The following is a 27173-nucleotide window of genomic DNA, read 5'->3' on the forward strand; positions in this document are numbered from 1 at the left end:
AAAGTATCAAGTACAAGGTCTCTAAAATATTCATTGCTAACAAACCAAACAAAAGAGAAGAAGCTGGAGTAACCATAGCAACACTGAAACAGATAAGCTGTAAATTTTGCAAAAGAGATAAACCAGCTGCAACTGATTATAGCTGACTGGGTAAGATTATTCTAAGTTATACTCTTAGCAGTAGACTCTAGGGCTGATTTTGTTTTTTTGAATATAGTGATTGATTAAAAAAAAACCTTCTAGAGTATTTATTATATGATTATTTTCATAAAGTAAAGACTCTCTAATCTCTGTGGCTCAAGAAAGAGAGATGTATATTAACTATTTTCAGTTCATTTTCTTGGCTAAATAAGGAGCCTGAAGTTAGGAATTAAAAGTTCAGTTTAAAAAAAGTGCATCATGAATGTGTTCTGGTTCTCCTTGAGTATAAGGGAATATGGCCACACAAACCATGTAGATGGGTTAAAATGAAGGAAAATCTATAAATATTAAGTTTCTTTCATGTGAATCAACATTTACTCTTCAGTACTAAGGATTATCTTACTCACTTCTCTATGTCTTTTCAAATCATTTACACTCTTAAGTGACTGAAAATCTATCTATTGAAATTTTCTCCAATTCACTAACCCACCTGAGGTCTCATCTCTCTAAACACTACACACAGCCCATTCCATCCAAGGCAGCACATACTGCACCATACTTAGAACCAAGGAGGCCTGCGAAGAAATGAAATGAGGGTGCCTAACTCACAGAAGTAAAAGAATTCAGAGACTATTTCAAATATCCCACAGTCCCATGCCCTCCCACATTCAATTTGGTCTGCATTCCTCTCCTTTTTGTTCGCAATAAAAACATCCTTTAAGAAGATAATTACATTCTCAAACATCTCATATTCTTGGTGAAATTCTGAGTTGTGTTTGAAATTAGAAAATACATAGGCTTACACATGATAAGCTTATAGCTAGAGATGTAATGTCTGACATCATTTTTTTGAGGGGATGGGAATTGTATACCTAAGGTATTTGTCTTATGTTTCAACCCCGGTATTGGGAAGGGAAATATGTCTGAGAGCAGTATCATTGCTACCAAGGTGTCAGTAGTGTCTTGCAGAATAACAAATCTCCACCCATAAAGGGCCCTTGAAGTCCTAAAATTAGATCAATAAAGCAAATATCAAGCTTCTTTGTCCTCTTCTCCTAACAATGGTCTCTATTGTTTGGTATGGAATATAACATGATATAATGGGCAGAGAAAGCTATTGAATTGGAAAAGGCATTTAACGAAAGCTACTGTGAAGAATAATTCTTTTCTGACATAAAATTTCCAAGATTCATGGCTTTGCAAGGATTTTTTTCATTACCTTGGTATTATGGCACTACAAGATCACTACTGCTGTATGACCATACAGAGACAGTATAGCACAGGTGATGACACACCCTTAATACAAACATGTTCCAGTATTCTCTAATGAGTATTTATTTCTTTTGTGTTTCTTATGTAATATACTTTCCTATCCTGATCACAGTTTTAAAGATTCTCTTATTTAAATAGAGCCTTAAACTTTACAGAGCTCAGGAAACATGGTAGGTGCTCAAGATTTGACTAAAGGTAATCAAGAATGGGATGCTAGATTCTTTTGTAAAAAAAAATATCTTCTATTTATTTGAAAGGCAGAGTGATAGAGACAGAAGGAGAGACAGAAACACACACAGAGAGAGAGAGAGAGATCAATCCACTGGTTCACTTTCCAAATGGCCACAGGGGAGGGCAGGGCCAGGCAAAGCCAGGAGCCCAGAAGACCATCCAGGTCCCCCAAGCCCAGGGTCCCAAGCACATTAACACAGAGCTGGATTAGAAGCAGGCTATCTAGGATGGGAACTGTTGCTCCAATATGGGATGCTGGCGGTTTAACCAATTGCACCACAGTGCTAGCCCCTGGATTATTCTTCTTTTTTCAAAAAATATTTATTTATTTGAAAGCCAGAATTTTGGAGAGGGAGAGAGAGAGAGAGAGAAAGAGAGAAAGGGGAGAGAGAACAGTCTTCCATCCGCAGGATCACTCCCCCAGTGCCCTCTATAGCCAGGGATGGGCCAGTCTGAAGCCAGAAATCAGGAGCCAGGAGTTTCATTGGGCTCTTCCACATGGGTGCAGAGGCCCAAGCACTTAGGCCATCTTCCACTGCTTTCCTGGGCGCATTAACTGGAAGATGGATCAGAAGTGGAGCAGCCAGGACTCGAATCAGTGCGCACATGGGATGCCAGCGCTGCAGATAGAGGCTTAACCTGCTGGCTACAGCTCAAGCCCCAACCTCTAGTTTCAAAACGTAAAATAAATATTACCTCAAAACCCTCATCTTAGCTTTCTCAAATACAATAGCTAACGTTTTAGAAAGGTTTGAAATTTATAGAGTGTTACCATGGTTGGAAAAATCTTTACCATTTGCCTCCCCAAAATGCTCTGACTTGATTGTATGGAATTGAAGAATCTCAACTCGAAGATGAACTATTTACATGGAATAGTGAATTGGAAAGACAAAGATATGAAATTTTTTAAAAATTCATGTATTATGAAAACTAAATGCACAAGGAAACTTTTTTACTGATTGAGGAATAAACAGTATTGGGAATGCACTGCATTAAGTTTGAAAAATTAGTTTCAGAAAAAATACATAAAATAGTACTTTGTAAAGTGGATAGCAGTGGATAAAATAGTTTGATATTAGCTAAATGTTTCACAAAATTTCTTATTTAGTCACACAACAATATAGAAACTATTTCTCCCTTTTATAATTGAGAGAATAGCAATTCATATAGGTTAAAAGAATTGTCCAAACTCGCAGTGAAAGAGAATAATTTTTTAAAGTTTAATTTAGTGACTCCAAACCTAATACATTTCATGAAATGTATTATTACCAAAACTCATTATCCCAAAAGATAATCCACTACAGCAACATAATTGTGTGCAAAGAGGTATTAAATAATTCTCTGAAATGGTTGATATTGACCTTGATCTCCTGGGTGGGATCCTGTTTGTCAGTTTCCTCCACTGCAGGATTACTTCTCATGTAACTCTAATGTTTTTCTGCGAGTTTTGGACATCCAGGTATCTAAGGTATTAGGGTATGGTGATCTGAGTGTTTTAAGGAGTTCTAGAATATATTTTATTGTGGCTTTGAATTATTAATCAATTCGACACTTCTATTTGATAGTTTTCATTTCCTTTATGACACTGTTCCTTGTCTCTCTGTCTCTAATTATTCTTTTTCCTGCTAAAAATTGTAGGTTGTTTACCTTTTATAGTGATTTCAAATAAGTAATACTTTACATGATGATCAATCTTTTACTTTATTCATATAGTTTTATATCATGATTTCCATCTTCTTTTCTTATTGTTGTGTTTCATACTGTTAAGCAGAAAAATTGTTCTCTAAAACCTGACATAAAGAAAAAGAAGACAAGATGCCTTCTTAGTATCATACCAAAACATTAAATAACAGGTTTACTTGGGGATTATTTAATTCTCTAAGGATTATATTTATGTTGGACTTACTCTTTGATATTGGTTAGTGCTCAGACTCTCTGAAGTTCTATGATAACTTGTAGATATGTCATATCTTTATTGAAAGATGAATTCATATGTTTTGCTTGTGCTGTTGGGAACTGTTATACATGAATGTCTGATTTTGGTTCCTCTGGTTGCCTGAAGACCCTATCATGGTTACTTATTTTTACTCTGAAGACTTTGAGGATGATGTCTGTTTTCTACGTTGACTCCCGTTTTTTTCTAGAATCAAACCTTGCCACTAAAACAGTATTCTCTTTTGGCAAAATGCCTAAAGAGTATCTATTTATTGACAGAAGAAACTAAGACCTGCATAAATTCATTAACAATTATTAGACTTAGATTACCAATTCTTCCCATACCCTCTACTCACAGCAGATCCAGATACTTTCTTCAACACTTTGGTTCACATGTAAAATTAAGAATCAAAATATAAAACCAAAAAGAAAGCATTCCATTGGCTTTGATTCAAGAGTAGTTCTCAGCTTTCTCAATTGGAAATGTAACCAGCCCTCCTGAAATATAATAATGAACTCACAAAGCAGCTCACAGCAGAATCCTAATTTGTTATTTTATCTCTAGCATCAACAATTTAAAAAGAATATGTTCTCTGTACAACCTTGTGCTAGTGTCAGACAGACCTGAGTGAAAAACCTGGCCCAATTATTTATTATTTGCCTTTCAGAGGATTGAATGAAAAGTAAATGGTTCAGGACTTTGTGCTACGTGCTAGCAGGTGCTGAATTAATAATGTGTTAGCATTAGTATGCACATGTCCTGTGTATACAGCATATACCATATATGCTATATGAAGGTATACATATATATATGGTATATGCTGTGTACACATAATGGACATCCACACCAGGAATGTCTAAGTTCCAGGTGTGGATGTCCATTAGAAATGATCATGAGACTTAGCACTCATTTTATAAAAAGGAAAGGAAATTTACGATGTGCTTTTTCTCTCATTAAATGAAAAATCACATTGAATCAGACTTCAACTTCCTCCACTCCAAAGTGAAAATAATGTAAGATAAGGAGCCTCTCATTTGAAATAGAAAGATTAGAAAATGGGTATCCAATTTGATAGGGAAATTATGCTCTTATCTTGTCCTCAATAGCATTAGCTATTAGGACCACAAAGTAGATGTTTATTAGGCAGAAAAGAGGTCTCTGAACTGACCTGTCACTAAGAGCTTATGAGTCATGAGAACACTGCCCAGTAGCTTCTTGCATTCGAGCCGTTTTGTTCTGGCATAGGCGGACACGCCGCTGTGATATGGTCTCAGGGACTTCAGGACTTTGTGGATGCCCGTGGAGTCTACAGTTACTCTATTTGCATAAAAGATTTCAGCACAGAATAAAACATTGAGATCAAGAATATATCCTAGTGCAATTTTCTCATTTCATATATCAGAAAAATAAGATGTTAAGAAAGTTGCTGCAGGTTATACAATTAACTTCAAAATATCTCCACTATTACCTTCACCAATGTTTAGCAACTTAGTTTTAGGTTCTTTTCTTTAGTCTTCATTAAAATGCAGGATACTTAGCAGGTATGACATGTGAAATTTTCATAATTGAAGGGCAAGTATTCAATGAAACATTCAAGAAAGAGAATTTGCTGTGTGGAATGAGCCACAGACCATTTAGGACAAAAAAAAAAAAAAAAAAGAAGTGCAAAACTGGAGAAACTTAAAGATGAGGAGAAAGACAGACAGAAGTCTGACTGTGGGTAGAGGCACCATCAAGGAAGAAGCCCAAATCACGGTATCTTCTTGGCAAGTGCCTTAGGACTGATTTCAGGGATTAGTGTGGATATTGTAAGGAATTCTTTGCTAATGTTTTTGTATGTAATTTACAAGTTTGGCAGGTACTGTTTTCTTAACAATGGCTGCAGAAAACAGAAAATGATATCTTTTCTTTTTCTAAAACAATAAAATATGCCCAAGTGGTTATAAGAGGTGGCACTAGAAATACAATACCTGAGTCAAATTGCACTCATCAGTTGTCATGTTCGCTTTAAAACTCATCCATAAATTGCTTGAAACATCTTCTATTAACCAGAAAATTCTATCCCCTTATTCCTGTTAATGGCTGCTGTCCTTAGTGACTCCTTTATTAAAAATAGACTGTGGTGGTAGTGACTAACTTGCCAGGTTTGGTCAGAAAACGTGCAGTTTCCATTTGAATTTCTTAGGACATAGACTTTGAGGGAAACCAGCTACTATGTAATAAATTCCTCTAAGAGAGACTAAATACTATGGAGATCACATGCTGCACATGGCCCACAGCTCCAGCCGCGATCCCAGCTGACAGCCAGCCTCAGTTTCCAGCCACTTAACACCATCATGCAGGCCCAGCTTAGGGTGAGCCTGTGGATGAGTGCAAAGTCGACTGGTTTCCAACTACAACAACAGGAAAGATCCCAGTGAGAACATCTAGCTACACTCTTCTTAAGTGCTGTCACAAAATCATGTCCAAGTTATTTAAAATACTGCATTTCGGGATATTTTGCCACACAGCAAACGTAAGCAAAGCAGATGTGTTTCTCTGGGCAACTACATTATTATGTTTGAGACCCTGTCTTTATATACATATAAAGGATAACCACTGACTAAGAATATCCGCTCTAAGATTTTTATTTTTATCTTTTCTTGGATTGCTTTCAAAAATCAAAACAGGGGTTAGCTTTGTGGCATAGCAGGTAAAGCTACCACCTGCAATGCCAGCATCCCATATCGGTACTGGTTCGAGTTTCAGCTGCTCCACTTCCAAACCAGCTCCCTGCTAATGCACCTGGGAAAGCAGTGGAAGATGGCCTAAGTGCTTGGGCACCTGCCATCTGTTTGGGAGATCTAAAAGAAGCTCCTGGCTCCTGACTTCAGTCTGGCCCAACCAGAGCCATTGCTGCTTTTTGGGGAGTGAACCAGCAGAGAGAAGATCTCTCTTTGTATCTCCTTCTCTCTATATAACTCTGACTTTCAAATAAATAAATAAAGCTTTGACAAACAGAAATCGAAATAACATAACTCAATTCTCTACATATCATACTTTCCATTTATAATTAAACAAACTAAAAACATTCAAAGATTAAAATAACCAAATTTATTGAGACTGTAATGAAAGAGAAAAATAATATCCTTTTTCAAAAATACCTATTTTGTTTGCTTGAAGGGCAGAGTTTACAGAGATGGAGATAATCTACTGGTTCATTTCCCAAATGGTGACAATGGTAGGGCTGGGCCAGGTAGAAGTCAGGAGCAGAATTTCTTCCAGGTCTCTCACATGGGTGACATGCACCCAGTTACTTGGGCCATCTTCTGCTGCTTTCTCAGGCACAATAGTAGGGAGCTTGATTGGAAATGGAGCAGCCAGGATGGGATTCCAGCATTGCAGTCAGCAGCTTGACCGCTGCAACACAATGCCAGCCACAGGAAAAGAACTTTCAAAAGAAAGAATCTAGGGGTGCTGGCGCCGTGGCTTACTAGGTTAATCCTCTGCCTGTAGCACTGGCATTCCATATGGGCTCCAGTCCTGGTTGCTCCTCTTCCAGTCCAGCTCTCTGCTGTGGCCTGGGAAAACAGTGGAGGATGGCTCAGCTGCTTGGGCCCCTGTACCCCTGTGGGAGACCAGGAGGGGCCACCTGGCTCCTAGCTTCGGATCTGCATAGCTCAGTCCATTGCGGCCATTTGGGGAGTGAACCAACGGAAGGAAGACCTTTCTTTCTGTCTCTATCTCTCACTGTCTGATTTTCTATCTGTCAAATTAATAAAAAAGAATCTAGGAAAAACTCTAGAATCCCACGACATTTTATCTGATTCTTGGATCTTATTTTGTTCTATTTAAGAGGCAGAGTGAGAGAGAAAGAGAGACTACCCAGCTGCTGGTTCACTCCCTAAATGTCTGTAATGGCTGGGATTGGACCAGAGTCAAATGTCAGAGCTAGGTACACAGTTCAAGTCTCCCATGAATGTGGTAGAAATCCAGTTGTTTGGACCATCACCCCCACATCCCAGAGTTGCTTTGGCAAGAAGCTGGAGTCAGGAGCTGCTGCCAGGTAACAAATCCAGGTACTCTGATGTGGGGTGTGGTTGTCTTAACCACAAGCCAAATGCCACCCATTGGGTGCTGTTTTTTAGTTTATAAACTTCTTAAACTTCTGAAAGGAACACAGACAAGGGGTGTGGTAGGAAGATACAGAGAGAGAGAGAGAGAGAGAGAGAGAGAGAGAGAGAAAATCTTCTATCTACTGATTCATTCACTTAATGCCAGCAACTGCCAAGGCTGGGCTAGGACAGAGTCAGGAGCCTGGAACGCAATCTCTCTTGTTGGTGGCAGGAACCTAAACACTTGAACCATTATCTGCTGCTTTCCAGGATGTGCGTGAACAGGAAGCTGTGTTGGAAGCAGTATAGCCTAGAATCAAGCCAAGCTGTTTGCTATGGGGTGTGGGTGTTCCAAACAGTTACATAAATTGATGTGCCAAAAAAATCACTCCCGCAATTCTATTTTAATATGCATATAGATTCCAAGTGTTGCCAATGTATTGGTATATAAACCACATTTTGAGAAATGATGCTGGCTTTAGGGTCAGAGAAACACTGCGTTGTTTATTTATTTATGGAGGAGGGGAGGCCATGGGCCAGGGAATGTGAGCAACCTGTGGAAGATACAGAGGGAAAAGAAAGAAACGAATTTTCTCCTCAGCCCTGCAGAAAAACCACAGTCAGACCCACAACTTATTCGTACTACAGTGACAACCACGTCATACTTCTGACCTCCAGAACTGCATGTTGGTAAATTTGTATTATCCTAAGGCACCAAGACTTGATCACTTATCAGAGTAGTAACAGAAAGCTAGGTGAATGTAAAGGTAAGCTCTAACATTCTATTTCTCTGAGAGTCTCCTTCCCTACTTTAAGCCTCCCTGAGTTCTCCAGCTCTTGTTACATGCCATGACTCTATTTTCCTCACTACCCTGAGCAGTGTCCCTTGGATGGAAGTTTGCTTGGCTGGTATGGCACTTAAAACATGCCATTCTGGGGCTGGAATTTCAGCATACTGGGTTAAGTTGTCACTTGTGATGGTAGCATCCCAAGCCTGCAGCCGCCATTCCTGCCAATGTGCCTGGGAAAGGACCAAGATGAAGGTCCTGACTCCCGGATTCTGCATAGCCAGGCCCTGGCAACTATAGCCATCTGGGGAGTGGGGAGCGAACCAGGAGATAGAAGATCTCTCTCTCTCTCTCTCTCTCTCCCTCTCCTTCCCTCTCTCTCTCTCTCTCTCTTTCCTTTCCTCCTGCCCTCCCTCCCTCTATCTCTGTAACTCTGCCTTTCAAATAAATTTTTAAAAAGTCATTCTGCAGGAGACACAAAAATCTGCATGGGAGCTAAGCAGTGCCCCCTCTCTTACTTGCATTTTACATCATTCCCATCTATGAATGGATGAGACCATTTCAGCTTTTGCAAAAACCATATCAGTAATTGAATGAAGTGCTCAGTTAACAAACTCTTGCACCAGCCATCCACCAAAACTACTCTACTCTATTTTACAGGTGTTTCTAAATAACAGCACCTGCCCCAATTCTCTTGTAATATTTTGCCCATCACCTATAGTGTAAAAATTGTGAAAATATTATCAAATTTGAATTCTAAAGTGTTGGCACTCTCTTAACTTTCTGTTTCCAACAAATTTGACTCTTGTCTGACACATTAATATCCTCATCCAGTGAACTAATAAAATATGAGAACAGGGTGCTTTGGCACAAATGTAGACTTCATTCTGGTTTCATTCATCCATTTCACAAAGAGGATTGAGTAGCTGCAATAAGAGGATCATTTGTCTTGCTTCCTTGGGGTGTGAAATCTTCAAAGTTGAAACTGGGGCACTCCTGGGCAAACGGAAATTGCTTCAGTGTGGCTCACTTTGTATTGGATCTGGAGAAAATAAAGCAGTCTCTTCATTCAAACAGATACCAAAGTAGAATTTGGTTTTCCTCAACTACTTTTGCTGAAGATTTCTGTTTATACTCTACTTTTCCACAGTAGCCAAGGTTATTTAGCTTTACTCTTTGTTGTTTATGTCAAAATTAAAGATATATTTAGCTTTGTTTGACTTCAGATTAGTGAAAATATTTCTTTTCTTGATGGAACAAGAAGCCCAGAAGAGGCTGCCAGGGCTATTAATGCAGTAGGTGATAGAATCCGGGATGCAGACTCTCCCCTTTTCTATACAGTCACCTTTGCTTGTGCTGTCTTCTCAAGATTATAAAAATGCTTATCCATGCCCATGTTCCTGGTAGGAAGAAGGAAGAGAGAAGAGCAAGGGAGGAACATCAAATGTCAGTCAAATCAACACCCTTTGAAAGATCTTTCCTCCCTAAAATTCCATCCATCAACTTCCATTTACTTCTCATTGAGAAGAACTTAGTTGTTTAATACTTCTATCTTGAGGCAAGGGAGGAGAGAAGATGTACTTTTTTGTGTGGTCACCTTGCTACAACCATCACCAACACTGATATCCCTCAAGAATTCATTTTATGATTAAGAAAGAAGTAGGAATCATTTATGGATAGGCAATTAGACCTACAGGCAACTCTCACTAAACTAACAGATTATGCATACATTTGTGAATAGTTTCAGTGGTGTTCTGAAGAAATAAAATGACTGCCACAATATTTAGGGTCTGCAAAGGTATAAATTAATTGAATTGTTCTTTACTATTCTTTTTTTATTATAGCCGTATCCTTTAGGAAAATAATAGCTAATTAAACAAAGTAAAATTGTAATTAAGTATATAAATATTTTATGTGTCTATTTATTTAATGTTAGAGAAAGAAAGAGAGAAAGAGATATTACCCATCTACTGATCTATTCCCCAAATGCCTGCAACAGCTAGGACTGGGCCAGGCTGAAGGTGGGATCTGGGAACTCAATCTCGATCTCTCATGTGAGTGGCAAAGACTCAGTCAGCTGCTGCCTTACAGAGTTCACATTAATAGTAAGCTAGAATTGGTATTGGAACCAGGATTTTAACTTAAGCACTCTAATATTGGAAGAAAGCATCTTAACCTTGTATCTTAACTGCTGGACCAAATGCCTGTCCCTGCATATTTTAAATTGCATACTTAAGGGGAAAATTCAGTTATTTTATTGTTATCATGACTAATATGTATTGTTTCATCAAATACAAATATTCTTCTAGACATTGTAGTCTAGACATACTATTCTTTGTGTTTAACACTATTTCCTCCAAATAAACTCTCTCAGTCAGGAATGTTTCCGATCTTTGAGTGAAAGCTGGAAAACTATGTGGTTATAAAAGTGGATTAGCTAAAAGCAGCAGTACATGGAATTGTGCCATTTCAACACTTAAGTAGGGGTCCTTGGTATGCAGACCCATTATCAAATTGTACTTTTCATGTTTGGGTGTGATAAAAACACAGTGAAGATGTAAAAGATAGAATACAGTTCCTGGACCCCTGGTCCCACAGGTAAACAAACTCCTTATAATGTGCATCCAATTTTAGTTATATACTCAGATAAATACTGACACTGCCATTGCTATTAATTGAAATCATGTTTCATTTTGGTATCCCCGGCATTATGCAAGGAATGTTAGTCCATCATCTCAAACCTTCATGGCAAATGTATAGCTGAAACATTATAATCCCCATTTTACAGTTTAGGAAACAAATGTCATAAAAGTTGTTTAATTTATCCAATACCACATTCAAATTTATGTGCATGAGTCTCCAAAGGCTAGTCTGTTTTTCTGGGACACGTCTCTGCCTTATTCAAAGGTCCAATAAGAGCCTTTCAGCCATAAGATTATGTATTTACCATTTCTCTTTGATATCTATAAAAAGCCCTGGACATGAAATAAGATCTAAACCAGAATCTTGACTTCATTTGCTACTTACCAGGTATGTAAATCCAGGTTCATATTTGTCTTTTATTTCTATGAGCCTTAGTGTCAACATCTGTATAGAGAATATTATACACACTATCTAGGAAACATTAACAATTGTTGATGCAATTAAGAAGATAATGTATTAGAGACAAGGAGCACAGTGAATACTCAAGAAATATTGCTTAAATCATGCATAAGTACTGCAACTGGAACAGAAAAGGAAAGACATTGAGCAAATAGCATTGATAGAGTTTATAATCTAGGTAAATGCCTTGTTAAAAAGCCAGAATAGTAGAAGTGAACCTTTTGGGCTAATTTATTATCATAGCCTGTTCTGGCTTCTGTAACAGGATTTCATAAATGTGGTAGAATATGAGCAGCACAAATTTATTTCTTACAGTTATGAAGACTATCAAAGATCAAAATGTCTGCAGATTCAGGTCTGGTGAGTACCCATTTTCTGGTTCATGAACAACTGCCTTCTTCGTGTGTCCTCAGATGGTGGAAGGGGTCAGGGAACTCTCTGGATTATCTTTTTAAGAGCAGTAATCTCATCCATGAAAGGTCTGCACTCATGGCCTAAAATCTCCCAAAGGCCATACTGCCTAATACCATCACCTTGGGGGTGAGGACTTCAGCATATACATTTGGGAAGTACACAAACATTCAGATCATAGAATTCAATTATTGTCCTTGAGATGGGTTTTCTTGGGGGCTGCATCATACGGGAAAGATCCTGCCTTTTGGAATGAGTGGATGGGGGAGCTAGGATTTGAATTCAAAATGCAAACTGCAGTAGAAGACCACCTGATGGCAGAACAGAAGTGTTGGTGACCTGTGGTTTTGCAGAGATGATAGTCCTGAAAGTCAGTGTGAAGAAATGGCAGCTTTCTCATATTTTCACAGAAGACACTCCCTAACAGGGTCAGGGACGTATGGAAGTGTGAGTTCTCCAGAAACAAGTATTGATAAAGATTTTAGGTGACACAACTTACTAGGGAACAACATGAGTGAAAGGAAGGGAGAAGAAACAAGATTGAGGATAAAGGTGAATTGGATTTACTGGGGCTCAAAATGTACACAAACCCAACAACTATGTCTTATCTAATTGTTTCACATCAGATTGAATGGCCAGGTCTCTTTGTCTTCCTACCAAATGAAGGAATACCTGGGAGGGGTGTGCCCCAGTTGGAATGGTTATCTACAGACACGAAAAGAGTTGAGGACTGAAGGCCATCTTCTTATTACGGAACATCCTTTCTTGGAGTACAAACTGTATGGCTTATCTCATTTTCAAACTCAGGACAATAATGGCTTTCCCACTTATGAAACCCAGAAGCCAATACCATGAGGCTGGGATCACAAGACTAGAAAACCATTTGAGATACTTCACCATCATTCTGTCATCTGTGTTACTTGGTAATCTATGCTATGGAAGTTTCCTTGTCTATGGAATAAGAAGTTTGTCCCATGACTTTGAAATCTGTTTGTTTATTCAGTATGTATTTGCTGAAGGCTACTGTTATGTCAGCTGCTTCTAGGCACGTAGCACATGCCAGTGAAGAAAATGGACAGTTCCATGCCTTTATGATGTAGACATTCTAGTATTAAAATTCTATTTATTAAAACAAAAATCAATGAAATAAGAGCTTAATCAGTGAAATTCTTCTGTAAAATCACTGTAACATTCTATGATGCTACTTCAAAGCAGAGGAATTTGATATTAGGTGTTTCCAGGAAAATATATCATATTTCAAAAGTAATTTTACAGATTATTTACTGGGGCATGCGATAGCTTCCACATAATGTATAGGTCATAAGATATTTTTTCTGTCCATTGTCTGTGAGAGCAAATAAAATTATTGACAATCTTCTTACTGACATAAGCCATGAAGAAAATTAAAGCCCTTGGGGAAGAAAATAAAACACTTTCAGAAATTTGAGCTGAAAACATTTCAATGCACTTCTCAGTGGTTCAGTCAGATGTTATTAAAACCATGATCATAACAGAAGATATGTCAACAAATAAAGAATATTTCTGCTCATCTCATATGTGCCTCAATATTATATTTTTCCAATCTGCTATTGGGATGGGATATGGTGGCCTGAAAACATTCCGTGAGACTGGAGGGTTTTTGTTGTTGTTCTTTTTTTTTCTTAAGAACTTTAGCTTTTTTTTTTTTAAAGGAATACAAATTTCCTAGGGACAACTTTAGGAATATAGTTATTCTTCCCACCATACCTGCCCTCCCAATCACACTCCCCCCTTCCTCCTTCTCCCTCTCCCATTCCCAGTCCCATTGTCCATTAAGATTCATTTTCAATTAAATTTTTTCACAGAAGACCAACTCTATACTAAGTAAAAATTTCAACAATTTGCACACACACACACACACACACAAAACTGTTTGAGAACTAGTTTTGCAGTTAACTTTCATAATACAACTTATTGAGCACAGAGGTTCTGCATGGGGAATTGTACACAGTGACTCCTATTGTTAATTCAATAATTAAAGTCTTAAATATGATATCAGTGAGCATAGGAGGCTCTTGACATGAGCTGCCTAGAGCTGTGGAAGCCTTTTGAGTTCACAAGCTCTGTCAGTATTTGAACAAAACTAGGATCACAAGACTAGAAAACCATTTGAGATACTTCACCATCATTCTGTCATCTGTGTTACTTGGTAATATTGGTAAGCAAAGTGAAAGTTCTCTCCTCCCTTCAGAGAAAAGTGCATCCTTCTTTGATGGCCATTTCTTTCCACTAGAGTCTCACTAACAGAGATCCTTCATGTAGAAGATTTTTTTCCATAGTGTCTTGGCTTTTCATTCCTGAAATGCTCTCATGGGCTTTTAAATCAGACCAGGAAGCCTTAAGGGTTGATTCTGAGATAAGAGTGTTACTTAAAGTGATTATCATTCAATGATTCTGCTGTGTGAACAACTTCCCATGTTGTAATAGTCTCTCCTTTTAACTCTGTCTATTATTATTACCAGGCACTTGATTCCATTAAATGATCACTTTAAGGCTTATTCCAATCTACATGTTCACTTTAAAATTTAATATGATCATTCTAATAATTAAGATGGCATTTTTACCACAAAGCTTAATGGTATTTACAGTCCCATGACAAGTTTTTAAACTTTATCCTTAGAAGTAAGTCCATAGAATGCATACAGAATTACACAGCTTTATAGTTAGAAACTTCCTCCTACCACTCTTATTCTCAACTTATTTTTTACTGAAATCTATTTTCAATTGACTTTATATACATATAATTAACTCTATGTTAGTAGAGAGTTCAAGAAATAGTATGAAAAAAAAAAAACTGTTCCTCAACAGTCAAGACAAGGGCAGCTCAAGTCATTTCTTCTTGAGTGTAAATTTGACATCTGTAGATTTCATTTTAGGTGCTCTATGAGTTCTCAGAGATCAAGCAGAACATATTGTATTTGTCCTTTGGGACTGGCTTATTTCAATAAGTATGACGTTTTCCAGATACATCCATTTTGTTGCAAATGAACAGATTTCATTTTTAACTGCTGTGTAGTATTCCATAGTGAACATAACCCATAATTTCTTTATCCAATCTTTGGTTGACAGGCATTAGGTTGTTTCCTTGTGTTAGTTATTATGAATCGAACTGCGATAAACAAGAGGGCACAGATGACTATTTATTGATTTCATTTCTCTTGGATAAATTCCCAGGAGTAGGATGGCTGCATCTTATGGTATGTCTATACTCAGATTTTTGAGGGATCTCCATATGGTCTTCCATAGTGGCTTTACCAGTTCACATTCCCACCAACAGTGGATTAGGGTAAACTTTTTCCACACATCCTCAATGGCATTTGTTGATTGTTGATTTCTGTGTGAAAGCCATTCTAACTGGGGTGAGGTGAAACCTCACTGTGGTTTTGATTTGCATTTTCCTGACAGCTAGTGATCCTGATTATTTTTTTCATGTGTCTGTTGGCCATTTGGATTTCCTCTTTTGAAAAAATGTCTTTTTTAAGTCCTTGACCGAATTCTTAACTGTGCTGTTTGTTTTGTTGTGGAATTTCTTGATTTCTTTATAGATTCAGGTTATTAATCCTTTATCAGTTGCATAGTCCGCAAATAATTTCTCTTATTCAGTCAGTTGCCTCTTCACTTTTCTGAGTGTTTCTTTTGTTGTACAGAAAGTTCTCAATTTGATGTAATCCCATTTGTGAACTTTGGCTTTGACTGCCTGTGCCTTTGAGGTCTTTTCCAAGTGTGTTTGCCAGTGCCCATGTCTTGTAGACTTTCCCCAATGTTCTATAATAATTTGATGCTGTTGAGTTGTAGATCTTTAATCCATGTTGAGTGTTATTTTGTGTAAGATATGGGGTCTTGCTTTATACTTCTGCATGTGGAAATCTAGTTTGCTCAGCACCATTTGTTGGAGAGACTGTCCTCGTTCCAGGGATTGGTTTTAGCTTCTTGGTCAAATATAAGTTGGTTGTAAATATTTGGAGTTATTGCTTGTGTTTCTATTCTGTTCCATTGGTCTATCTCTCTATTTTTGTACTAGTACCATGCTGTTTTGATATCACTGCCTTGTAGTATGTCTTGAAATCTGATAATGTGATGCCTCAGGCTTGGTTTTTGCTGTATAATATTGCTTTAACTGTTTGAGGCCTCCTGTATTTTCATATGAATTTCAGGCTCATTTTTCTAGATCTTAGAAGAAGATCTTTGGTATTTTGATATATATTACATTAAATCTGTAAATTGCATTTGGAAGAATGGACATTTTGATGATATTGATACTTCCAATCCACGAAATGAAAGATTTTTCCATTTTTTCTATCTTCTTTTATTTCTTTCTTTATTGTTTTATAATTCTCATCATAGAGATCTTTGACATCCTTAGTTAAATTTATTCCAAGGTATTTAATTTTTTTGTAGCTATTGTGAATGGGATTGATTTTAGAAGCTCAGTCTCAGCCTTGGCATTGTTTGTGTACACAAAGGCCATTGATTTTTATGTATAGACTTTACATCCTGCTACTTTACCAAGCTCTTCTACGAGTTCCAATAGTCATTTAGTGGAGACTTTTGGATACCCTATATATATAGAATCATGTCATTTGCAAGTAGGGATAGTTTGACTTCCTCCTTCCCAATTTGTATCACTTTGATTTCTTTTTCTTGTCTAATGGCTCTGGCTAAAAATTCCAGGACTATATTGAATACCAATGGTGACAGTGAGTATCCTTGCTTGGTACCAGATGTCAGTGAGAATATTTACAAATTCACCCCATTCAATATGATGCTGGCTATGGGTTTGCCATAAATTTCCTTGATTATATTGAGGAATGCTCCTTTTTAACCCAATTTGCTTAAGTGTTTTCATCATGAAAAGGTGTTGTATTTTATCAAATGCTTCCTCTGCATCTATTGAGATAATCATGTGGTTTTTATTCTTCAGTTTGCTAATGTGATGTACTACATTGATTGACTTGTGAATGTAGAACCATCCCTGCATAACAGAGATAAATCCCACTTGGTCTGGGTCGATGAGCTATCTGATGTATTGTTGGATTCTATTGGCTAGAATTTTGTTGAGTATTTGTGCTTCTATGTTCACCAGGGAAATTGGTCTGTAGTTATCATTCTCTGTTGCATCTTTTTCAGGTTTAGGATTTATGGTGAAGCTGGCTTCAAAGAAAGAACTTAGGATGATTCCCTCCCTTTCAATTCTTTGAATAAATTGATAAGAAGCGGAGTTAGTTCTTTAAATGTCTGGTAGAATTCAGCCGTGAATCCATCCATTCCTGGTCTCTTCTTTGTTGAGAGGACTTTTCTTACTGATTCAATTCTGTCTTGGTTATGGGTCTGTTTAGGTTTTCTATGTTTTCATGGCTCACTTTACATAGGTTGTTTGTGTCCAAGAATCTATCCATTTCTTCTAGTTTTCCCACTTTGTTGGCATACAGCTCTTTGTAGACATTTCTGCTGATTCTTTTTATTTCTGTTTAGTCCATTGTTAATATTCCCTTTTCATCTCTAATGTTGTTGATTTGGGTCTTCTCTCTCCTTTTATGGTTAGTTGGCCTAATCATTTGTCAATTAATTTTTTTCAAATAACCAGCTTTTCATTTTGCTGACAATTTGTATTAGATTCAATTTTGTTGATGTCCTCTCTAATTTTAATTATTTCTTTTACTGGTTTTGCATTTGGTTTGCTGTTGTTTTTCTAGATCCTTGAGATGCATTGATACCTCTTTTATTTTCTGCCCTTCTGATTTCTTGATGTAGGCACCAACTGCTATAAACTTTCCTCTTAACACAGTTTTTGCTGTACCCCATAAGTTTTGATATGTTGTTTTGTCATCTTCATTTGTTTCCAGAATTTTTTTGATTTCTTCTATGTTCTGATATTCATTCAGGAGCCTGTTGTTCAGTCTCCATGTGTTCGCATATGTTCTAGAGATTACTGAGCTGCTGATTTCCAGCTTCACTCATTGTGGTCTGAGAAGATGCATGGCATGATTTCAATTTTTTTGAATTTTCTGAGTCTAGTTTTTCTGCCTAGTAGTTGGTCAATCCTAGAGAAGGTCCCAGGTACAAGTGAGAAGAATGTGTTTTCTGCAACTGTAGGATGAAAAGTTCTGTAGACATCTGTTACATCCATTTGGTATAAGTGCTGATTAAACATGCTGCCTTCATGCTGATTTTCTGCCTGTGTGATCTGTCCATTGCTGAAAGTGGGGTATTGAAGTTTCCCACTGCTATTGTATTAGAATGTATGTTTCCCTTTAGATCCATTAACATTCCTTTTAACTAGCTACATGCTCTCTAATCAGGTGCATATACATTTATATTAGTTGCATATTCCTCTTGAATTGATCCCTTAATCATTACATAGTGCCCTTCTTTGTCATTTTAATAGTTTTTGTGTTAAAGTATATTTTCTCTGATATCAGGATGGCTACACCAGCTCTTTTTTTGTTTCTGTTGGCATGGAATATCTTTTTCCATCCTTTCACTTTCAGTCTGCATGCATCTTTTTTGGTGAGATATGTTTCTTGTAGGCAGCAAATAGATTTTTTTTTAATCCATTCATCCAGTCTTTGTCTTTTCAGTGGAATGTTGAGGCTATTTAGATTAAAGATGACTATTGATAAGCAATGACTTTGCCCTGCCATTTTTCAATATATGTTCCTACTTTTGCTTTGAATTTCCTTGAACATTTACTCAGATTTACTTCCTTTACCTTTTTCCATAGTGATGACCATGTTTCTGTGTTTCTGTGTGCAACACATCCTCAAGCATCTTTTGTAAGGCTGGGTGGGTTGTGACAAAATTTTTTCAATTTCTGTTTGTTATGGGAGGTCCTTATTTCACCTTCTTTCATAAATGAAAGCTTTGCAAGGTGTAGTATTCTGGGTTGACATTTTTTTCCCTTAAGACAGGAATATATATCACCATTCTCTCCTAGCCTATAGGGTTTCTGATAAGAAGTCCACCATGAGTCTAGTTGGAGATCCTGTAGAAGTAATTTGATGTTTCTCTCATTCACATTTTAGAATCCTTTCTTTATTTTTTACTGTGGTGAGTTTCATTACAATGTGTCATGTGAAGATCTTTTCTCATCATGTCTATTATTGGTTCTATGGGCTTTCTGAACTTGGATATCCATTTCTTTCTCCAAATTAAAGAATATTTCTGTTTTTATTTCACTTAAAAGACCTTCTAATCCTTTCTCTCTTTACATGGCTTCAAACTGTCCTAGAACCCATACCTTGGTGGTTTGATAGCATCCTGTAGATTCCCACAGGGTTTTTTAGTTTTTTTTTTTAGTGTTTTTAGTCTGATATTCTTTCTTCTGCTTCACCAATTCTGTTGTTAATGCTTTCCACTGCATTTTTCATTTGTTCTATTGAATTCTTCATTTCATTTTGATTTCTCTTTATGATTTCAATTTCGTGGGAGAAATTTTCTTTCATGTCCTGTATGGATTTCAGAAGCTTGTGAATTTGCTTCTTATTACTTCTATGTAGTCTTATTACCTTTTTTTTTAATTCCACTTCTTGCATTTCTTCCGTCTCATCTTCACAATCTAGTATTAAGTGCTATGTTCTTTTGGGGGCATCGTGTTGTCTTCCTTATTCTTGTCTCTTGAATTTGTGCATTTGTTGTTCAGTATTTGTGGAAATACATGTTGGTTTCTTTTCTTTTATTTTATTTTTTTGCTGTGGCAGCTTTTTCTTTTGTACTATACTTCTGAAGAAATGTGGAATGTCTGTTTTCAGTGAATGCCTAAAGGCTTGTTGTGGGTGTCACAACTGAGCTTTGTTCAGTTCTCTAGTGTGAAGGGCATGTCTAAGGTGACACATCTAGATTTGGTGTGGTAAATCTCTTTTTTTTTTTCTTTTTTAAGCAAAAGGGAAGTTTGTTCTGCTCAGCTGAGATCCTCTCCCCAAAGGGGACCAGTGCCTGAGCACTAGCCCCAGTGGGTATAATATTTGTTCTCTCTGCCCCAAGGACCACACAAAGGATCTGCACAGTCCTCAGTGTAATTTCAGATTCCCCAGCAATGCCCCTCTCCAAGTAACCAGGAAGCCCTGAGCATGTGGAATCTCCCAATGACTGCCTAAATCCCAGCCACACTATCAGTGCCCCCCCCCCAGCCTCAGTTTTTTTATAGTTTCAGCACAGAAGCCTCCCGTAGTCTGAAGCCCCTAGCCCTCTGTTAGTTCTCCACCAGAGTTAGGAGCTTCCATTCAGCTGGTTGCTGGGCATGGACAGGAGCTGCCTCAGCTCTTACATATGGCCAAAATGGTGCTTGCTCTTTCAGCTTGTTACAGGACACCATTGTAAAGTTATCAGGGATAGAGAAACGTGTCTCTCCATTTTAATTTTTCTTTCTCCTCTAATTTGACAGCTACACTATCCTCCAGGGGGCTTCAAGCCAGATTCTCTCTAGTATTACCTGCAGCTTTAGCTCCAGTGGCTTGGGCTGCTGCAGTCTGGTCTCATTTCACTTTCCAATGTTAGTACATAGGCTCTTGGCTGCTGGAGTCCTGAGTTATGGGTGTCCACACCCTCCATGTAAGTCCACCATGTCCCTCTAATTTGCATAGAGTTTCCTCTGCCGATTTATCCCTAACTCTTCCCTGAGACTGAACTCTTTCCACTTTTTTAAAACCATATTTTCCTGGACTAGAGAAGTAAGCTCCCTCCCTACTCTGCCATCTTGCCCTCCTCCAAGACCTTAGTCTTGATATTAAGCTCAGGCAAGAATTTTCTCCAGGAATCTTTATAAGGGCACTGCATGACACATTGAAAAACATTTTTTTTCAATATTTCTGAGAGTCTAAGTATAGCACTCATTAATACTTACATAGAGCTGTTTTTTATAACCCTCGATTCAGAGGTCAATTTCATTTAAGAAAGAAAGCGAAACAAAAAAATAAAGATGGAGGAACTTGGGAGAATAATGTATAAATAATCCAAGTACTCATTCCATGAAGAGCTGTATTTTGAAGTCTGCAGTTGCCATTGAAATGAACATAGTCCGTTTTTATTGAGATGCAATAACTATAAATGTTTATAGGGTGCATGTGATAATTTAGTAAGTGTGTATCATGTGTAATGATACAATTGCTATTATAATTAACAATTCCACCTCCTTAAATATTTATCGTTACTTTGTGTTGATAAACATTCCTCTTTTTTAATTCTTTATAAAATATAGAATTGTTGTGAACCATAGTCAGTCTACTGTGCCTGACTATTAGAACTTGTTCCTATCTAGTTGTACTTTCAGGCTCTTTATCTATCCTCCCTTTAGACTCCCTTATCACCACTCTTAGCCTCTAGTTACCTCTGTTCTGCTCCTTTTATAAAATCAACTTTTTTAGCTTCAAAACATGAATGAGAATATGAAATTTGTCTTTGTCCAGATTATTTCACTTAACGTAATTTCCTCTGTTCCATCTGTGCCGCTGTAAGTGACAGGATTGCCTTGTGTTTTATGATTGAATAATATTCCATTGTGTACAAATACCATGTTTTCTTTATTCATTCATTTGTCGGTGAACACCTTTGACTAATTCCATATCTTAGCTAGTGTGAATAGTTCTGCAACAAACATGGGGTGCAGGTACGTTAGACAAGCACTTAATACTACATGTCCTGTTTAAACTCAGCCAACAACTTAACTGTGCTTCCTAGTTGACTATAACATTTAGGTAAAAGATAAGAATATGTTTTGAGGTAAAGGGTCTTGATTTAATAAGATTTACACAGGCAGACATTCCCAGAACAGACCACCTCCTCTTCCATGAGACTCTACCACCCTGGATCCCGGAAGCCATGACCCCAGGATACTCAGAACTCCTGATGGACCACTATTTTTAGGGAAGGCCAATGTGACAGCACTGTCCATCATGAAGCAGTTACAGAAGATGAGACCTTCCCCCAAATGCCAACTATTTGTCATTATTCATTCATCAAGGGTAAATGTCAAGAGTTGCTTCAGGGCACTGGGAAAGTCCTTAAGCTAAGGATAGTGAAGGCTCCTCAGCTCTGCACAGAAATGCAGATTATCTGGCTGCAAAACCTATGGGATCATGGGAAAGCTGCCACCGCAAGTATGCACTTCACATTATAATCCATATTGCAGCAGCGGTCAGTCTCTGGCTGTCTTGCCTGCCCAATGCTCTCTTGTAGCATTATCTAATTCTGCTCATTCAAAAATGAAAACATTTAATCACTCCCTTTAAATTAATGTTAAATTAACAAATGAGCTTTTGACAAGATTGTTGTAATGTGTGATACAATAATAATAGTCAACTCCTCTTATTTTCAGAGAAAGTATAAAAAGCTCATGACTTGCAGTCATGAACAACATTTGAGACTCATTGTAGCATGCTTCAAACATTACTGAGCTTTGCTCTTCCTGATTAGAGCAGAGGAGACTGCGTAAACTCTGTAAAAATACCACCGTCACTCTCTGATATATGCACCAGTAGCACTCATATCATCCTCCAAGACCTAAAGAACTTTCCTCTGACCCAGAAATTAGCCCTTTCTAGCAGAAATACAGCTATATTCAAGGCTCTTTGGGATTCCAGTCCTGTCCATGATTTATAAAATGTATGATTGAGATCTCACATATTGAAGAATCTGCTTCCAGAAATGGTAGACTGTGCAATCCAGACTTGCTCTCCTGTTTATAACTAGCAACAACGAACAACAACAACAATAAAATCAACTTGGAGGCATGAAAAACTCCTACAGCAATGAAGAATTGTGGAGCCAAAAGCCAAGAGAAGAATAAAATACAGATGAATGAATCAGTCAAGGGGCAGATTTCCCTTAGATGTATCTGTTGATTCCCAAGGAGACTGTGATGGTGGTGAGAGATTTAGATATAAACATAAGAATGGAAACCTGTTAGAAAGGTTTCTACCCCTGATTTGATCAGGTAATGAGGTATTGCATTTCATTTTTGCTCTTTCCATAAACAAAATTAAATCATGAAAATCAAAGTGTGGAATTTTATTTATATGAAGTCCCGAAGCAAGCAAAGCCAAAATGATTTGAGTAAGAAGGCAGCATAGCTATTATCTTGAGAAAGAAGGAAGAAGTAAGTTGAGATATAGGGGGTTACAAGCTCTTCTGGGGAGCTTGTTATTTTCTATTCTTGGATCTAGAGTGCTCCATGAAGTCTCTCGTACTTTGAGTGTGCTGTGCAGTTTTCACCTTGCCATCCTGTGAAGAGGCCCATTGTTTGCCTTGGCCATGGAGTTGGTGTGGCTTTCATTTCCTTGGCATGTGCTTGATAACAGAAGCCTCTGTTGTCAATAGGTACTACTCCCTTCTCCAATGATTAAATACTACAGACAATATCTATAAAGCTGATTGTATGCCTATCTCCCAGCTAGTGTTTCAAGATTTAACAAATAAAATTATCAAATGCCCAATTAAATTGAATTTCAAATGCACAAAAAACAATGCTTTAGTATATTGTGTCCCAAATATTTCACAGGGGAATATACCTGTAATTAAAAAAATCATGGGTTGTTTATATTAAATTTACCTGAGCCAGTATTTTATCTGACATTCATACTCATATTCTTTGGATCTAGAAATATGGAGGGAACAGGAGAAGCAATAAACAAATTGAAAAGAAACCAAAAGCTATCTTAAGCTATCTTAGCTTTTTTTTTTTTTTTTTTTTTTTACTTTCTAGTCTATTGGCTTAAACCTTAATTAAATCTATTAGTTTGAACATCGTGTTTAAAGAACAGGTAAAGGGGGCTGATGCCATGGTGTAATAGGTTAAGCCTCTGCCTGGGGTGCCAACTTACCATATGGACACTGGTTTTAATCTCGGCTGTTCTTCTTTTGATCCAGCTTCCTGCTAATGACCTGAGAAAGCAGTGGAAAATGGTCCGAGTTCCTGGGCCCTGCACTCACGTGGGAGACCTGGAAGAAGCACTGGGTTCCTCGCTTCAGATCGGCAGAAGCCGTTGTGGCCATTTGGGGAGTGAAGCAGGGTATAGAAGACCTTTCTCTCTCTCCCTCTCTCTGCATGTACCTCTGCCTCTCAAGTAAATAAATAAACTTTTTTTTTTAAAAAAAGAACATGTAAGAAAACTCATTCAGATTCAGAGTATGAAATTCCATCAGAAGCACAACCCAAATGTTGTTCTGTTTTCTCCTTCTTCAAAAGTGGACAAGGTCTCCTTGCAGTCTAAGCCTGGGATGTCCAATATGGTAGCCACTAGCTACATGTAGCCATTTAGATTAATTGAATGAACAAAATTAAAAATCTATTTTCTCAGTGGCACCAACCACATTTCAAGCCCCTAATAGCCACCTGTTGGACAGTACATAATAGAAATTATTTCCATTGCTGAAGCGTGTCCTGTTGGACAGCATAGCTCTAGATAACCTCTCTAATTAGAAATAGAGATGAGTGGAGAAGGACAAATGGATCCTTTCCACAGAGGAGGTCCCACCTTTGCCAGCCCCTAAATTGCTGCTGGCACCTTGTTTTGGGTCATCATGTATTTTCCACAGTTAAAAAGCACTGTCTTGAATTAACAAAAATTACAAACATTGTTAACTGAATTTTCTTTGAGAACCCACATGGCCATTGCCAAATTGTAGTCTTTGCTCTGAGATTTCTAGAGAGGTGGGAAGGTCAATGGAGTACAAGCAGGTGGGGTTCGACCATCTTTCCTGAGACCCTGGTCTTGGCACTTTCCTCTCAGAGTCTCATAGTTACTTCTGAAAAGGCACACTTTGTTCTCATGGAAATAAAATTCAAAATTGAAATATGATGAAAGCAGTAACGCAAACTTCAAAGTGAAATTCAATCTCAGCTTTTTCATGTGTGATTGTCTCTGAAAACATCAAGTATCTCCCAATGTGAATTTCACTAAATAAAACAGCATTCAGGGGTAGGTATTCATCCTAGTGATTAAGATACTCACCACCCACATCAAAAAACCTGGGGTTCAAAACTGACCCCTGGTTCTGACTCCAGCTTCCTATTAATGCCTACCCTGGGGAGTAGCTATGTCTGCTCAAGTAATTAAAGCCCTGCTACCCAAACAGGAGACCTAGATTGAGATTCCAAACCCTGACTTCAGCTTGGCCCAGTCCTAACTATTGTAAGCAATGGAGGAGTGAATTACCAGCAAGACTCTCTGTCTCTTTGTTTCTCTCTCTTTGTCAATTAATTAATTCTGAAAAGCATATTCTTTCTTCAACACAGTTATAGCTTCAGATTCCCAAATGAGATAATACATTCTGTTTGGGATTTTGGTTTATTTTTTGTCTGGATGGAGTTTTTGAGAAAAGTACCTGGAATTTAAAATGAGAAAGACATAAATTTACTTCCTGACTGTGAAGTACTGATCAAATTATTTAACTACTTTATACCCCAATTTTATCTTTTGTAAAACATGAATAATAACACCAGCATCATACATGAATTAAGAGACACAGTGAAAGTTTTCATGAATATAACAAAGGAAAAGAAAAGGTTTAAAAATATGCTACTGATAATGGTTTCTCTCTTTTATTTTGGGTTATACAATATAGATAAAACAGTTTTTATTCTATTAATTTTAACTTAGTTCAGAATTATGTTATCTAAAGTCTAACGAGGGAAGCAGTTTTACAATTTTTAAAGTTACATTTAATACTGACCAGAAAGTGTTTAGCATTCTTTTTCCTTATCCATATTGCTAGTGAACAGCTCTCACCCTCCAAAAAATCCTCAAACGTTAAATGCTGAAGTCTTCTATTGTAGAACATACTTCTCTAAAACCTCACATCTGAAATCAACAGTTTACTATTATTCTTTACACTTCTAGAGGTTGACTAACTCAAATGGGAGGTTACCACTTTGGATTCCTCATAGTATTGCAGTCAACTGGGGTTATTGTCACCTGAAGTCTTAACTGGGTCAAGAGTTATTAAAGAAAAACAGAGCCAGACAGATGTCAAAGTTGTTTTTATTTAAAAAAAATATTCAGAAACTGTTTCAATACAGGAAAAGAGACCTCAGTACAGAATTAGGTTCCTTTCTGAATACAACAAGAACAAATGAAGGTTTATACTCAAGAAGTGGTTCCGGGGTTTGGTGGGTAGAAAATTTCTAAGACAAGATATCAAGGGAAGGGTGGATTCTGAGCTAACCGGTCAGAATTCTTGTTGAAGGCAGTCCATAGTGATCAGATATTAATGGTAGGGGATAAGAAAGTTGACTAGATATCACTAGGAATGACTACATATCAAGGGTGGTGGATTCTTTCTAAACTGGTAGCAAGGTTATTGCTAAAACCTATCTTGCTTTGTAGGTCTGACAAAGATTTGTCCCAGATCAAGCCTTAGTCAAGAAAGAAGTTCCTAGTGTGTTGTTAGTGTCTGTGGAAGCTCACTTGGAAAGACTGTTAGTTAAAATGGGCAGGGAGTCCAATACAGGCAGTTCAAATGTGGCCGTGCCTTGTGGTGAGAGCTTCTCACAACATAGTACAGGAGGAAAAGAGAGTTTTGAGAGCAAGCATCCCAAGAAACTTAGGCAGAAACTGCAGGTTTTTCTATAGACTGGCTCCAGAGATCCTAGAATGTCACTTTTAATGAGTGCTACTGGTCAACATGTCACAAAGATTAACATAGATTCCAAGAGGAGAAAATTATACTCAGCCTGATAGGAAAAGTAAAGGGAAGGAATTGATGGCATTTTGGAGACTATCACAACACATATATATCAAGGTGTCCAATGCCCAATGACTTCTAAAACATAAATGTCTGAAACTTCATGAACAAAAGGGAGAGCAAGCTCAGACAGATTACCTATTTGCACACAACCTGATAGTAAGTATTCTGAAAACTGTGATCCTCGTGGTGGATGATTGTGGACATCCCCATGAGATTTCTCAATGGTGAAAATAGGGCCCAGTGCCGTGGCATAGTGGGTAAAGCTGCCATCTGCTGCTCTGTCATACCATAGGGCCACTAGTTCAAGTCCTAGCTGCTCTACTTCTGATCCAGCTCTCTGCTAACTCACTTGGAAAAGCAGTGGAAGATGGCCCAAGTGCTTGGGCCCCTGCACCCAAATGAGAGACCCAGATGGAGCTTCTGGACCCTGACTTTGGCCTGGCCAAGCCTTAGCCATTGCAGCCATCTGGGGAGTGAACC

The sequence above is a fragment of the Oryctolagus cuniculus genome, chromosome 3 (genome assembly GCF_964237555.1).
Source record: "Oryctolagus cuniculus chromosome 3, mOryCun1.1, whole genome shotgun sequence".
Classification (NCBI taxonomy): domain Eukaryota; kingdom Metazoa; phylum Chordata; class Mammalia; order Lagomorpha; family Leporidae; genus Oryctolagus; species Oryctolagus cuniculus.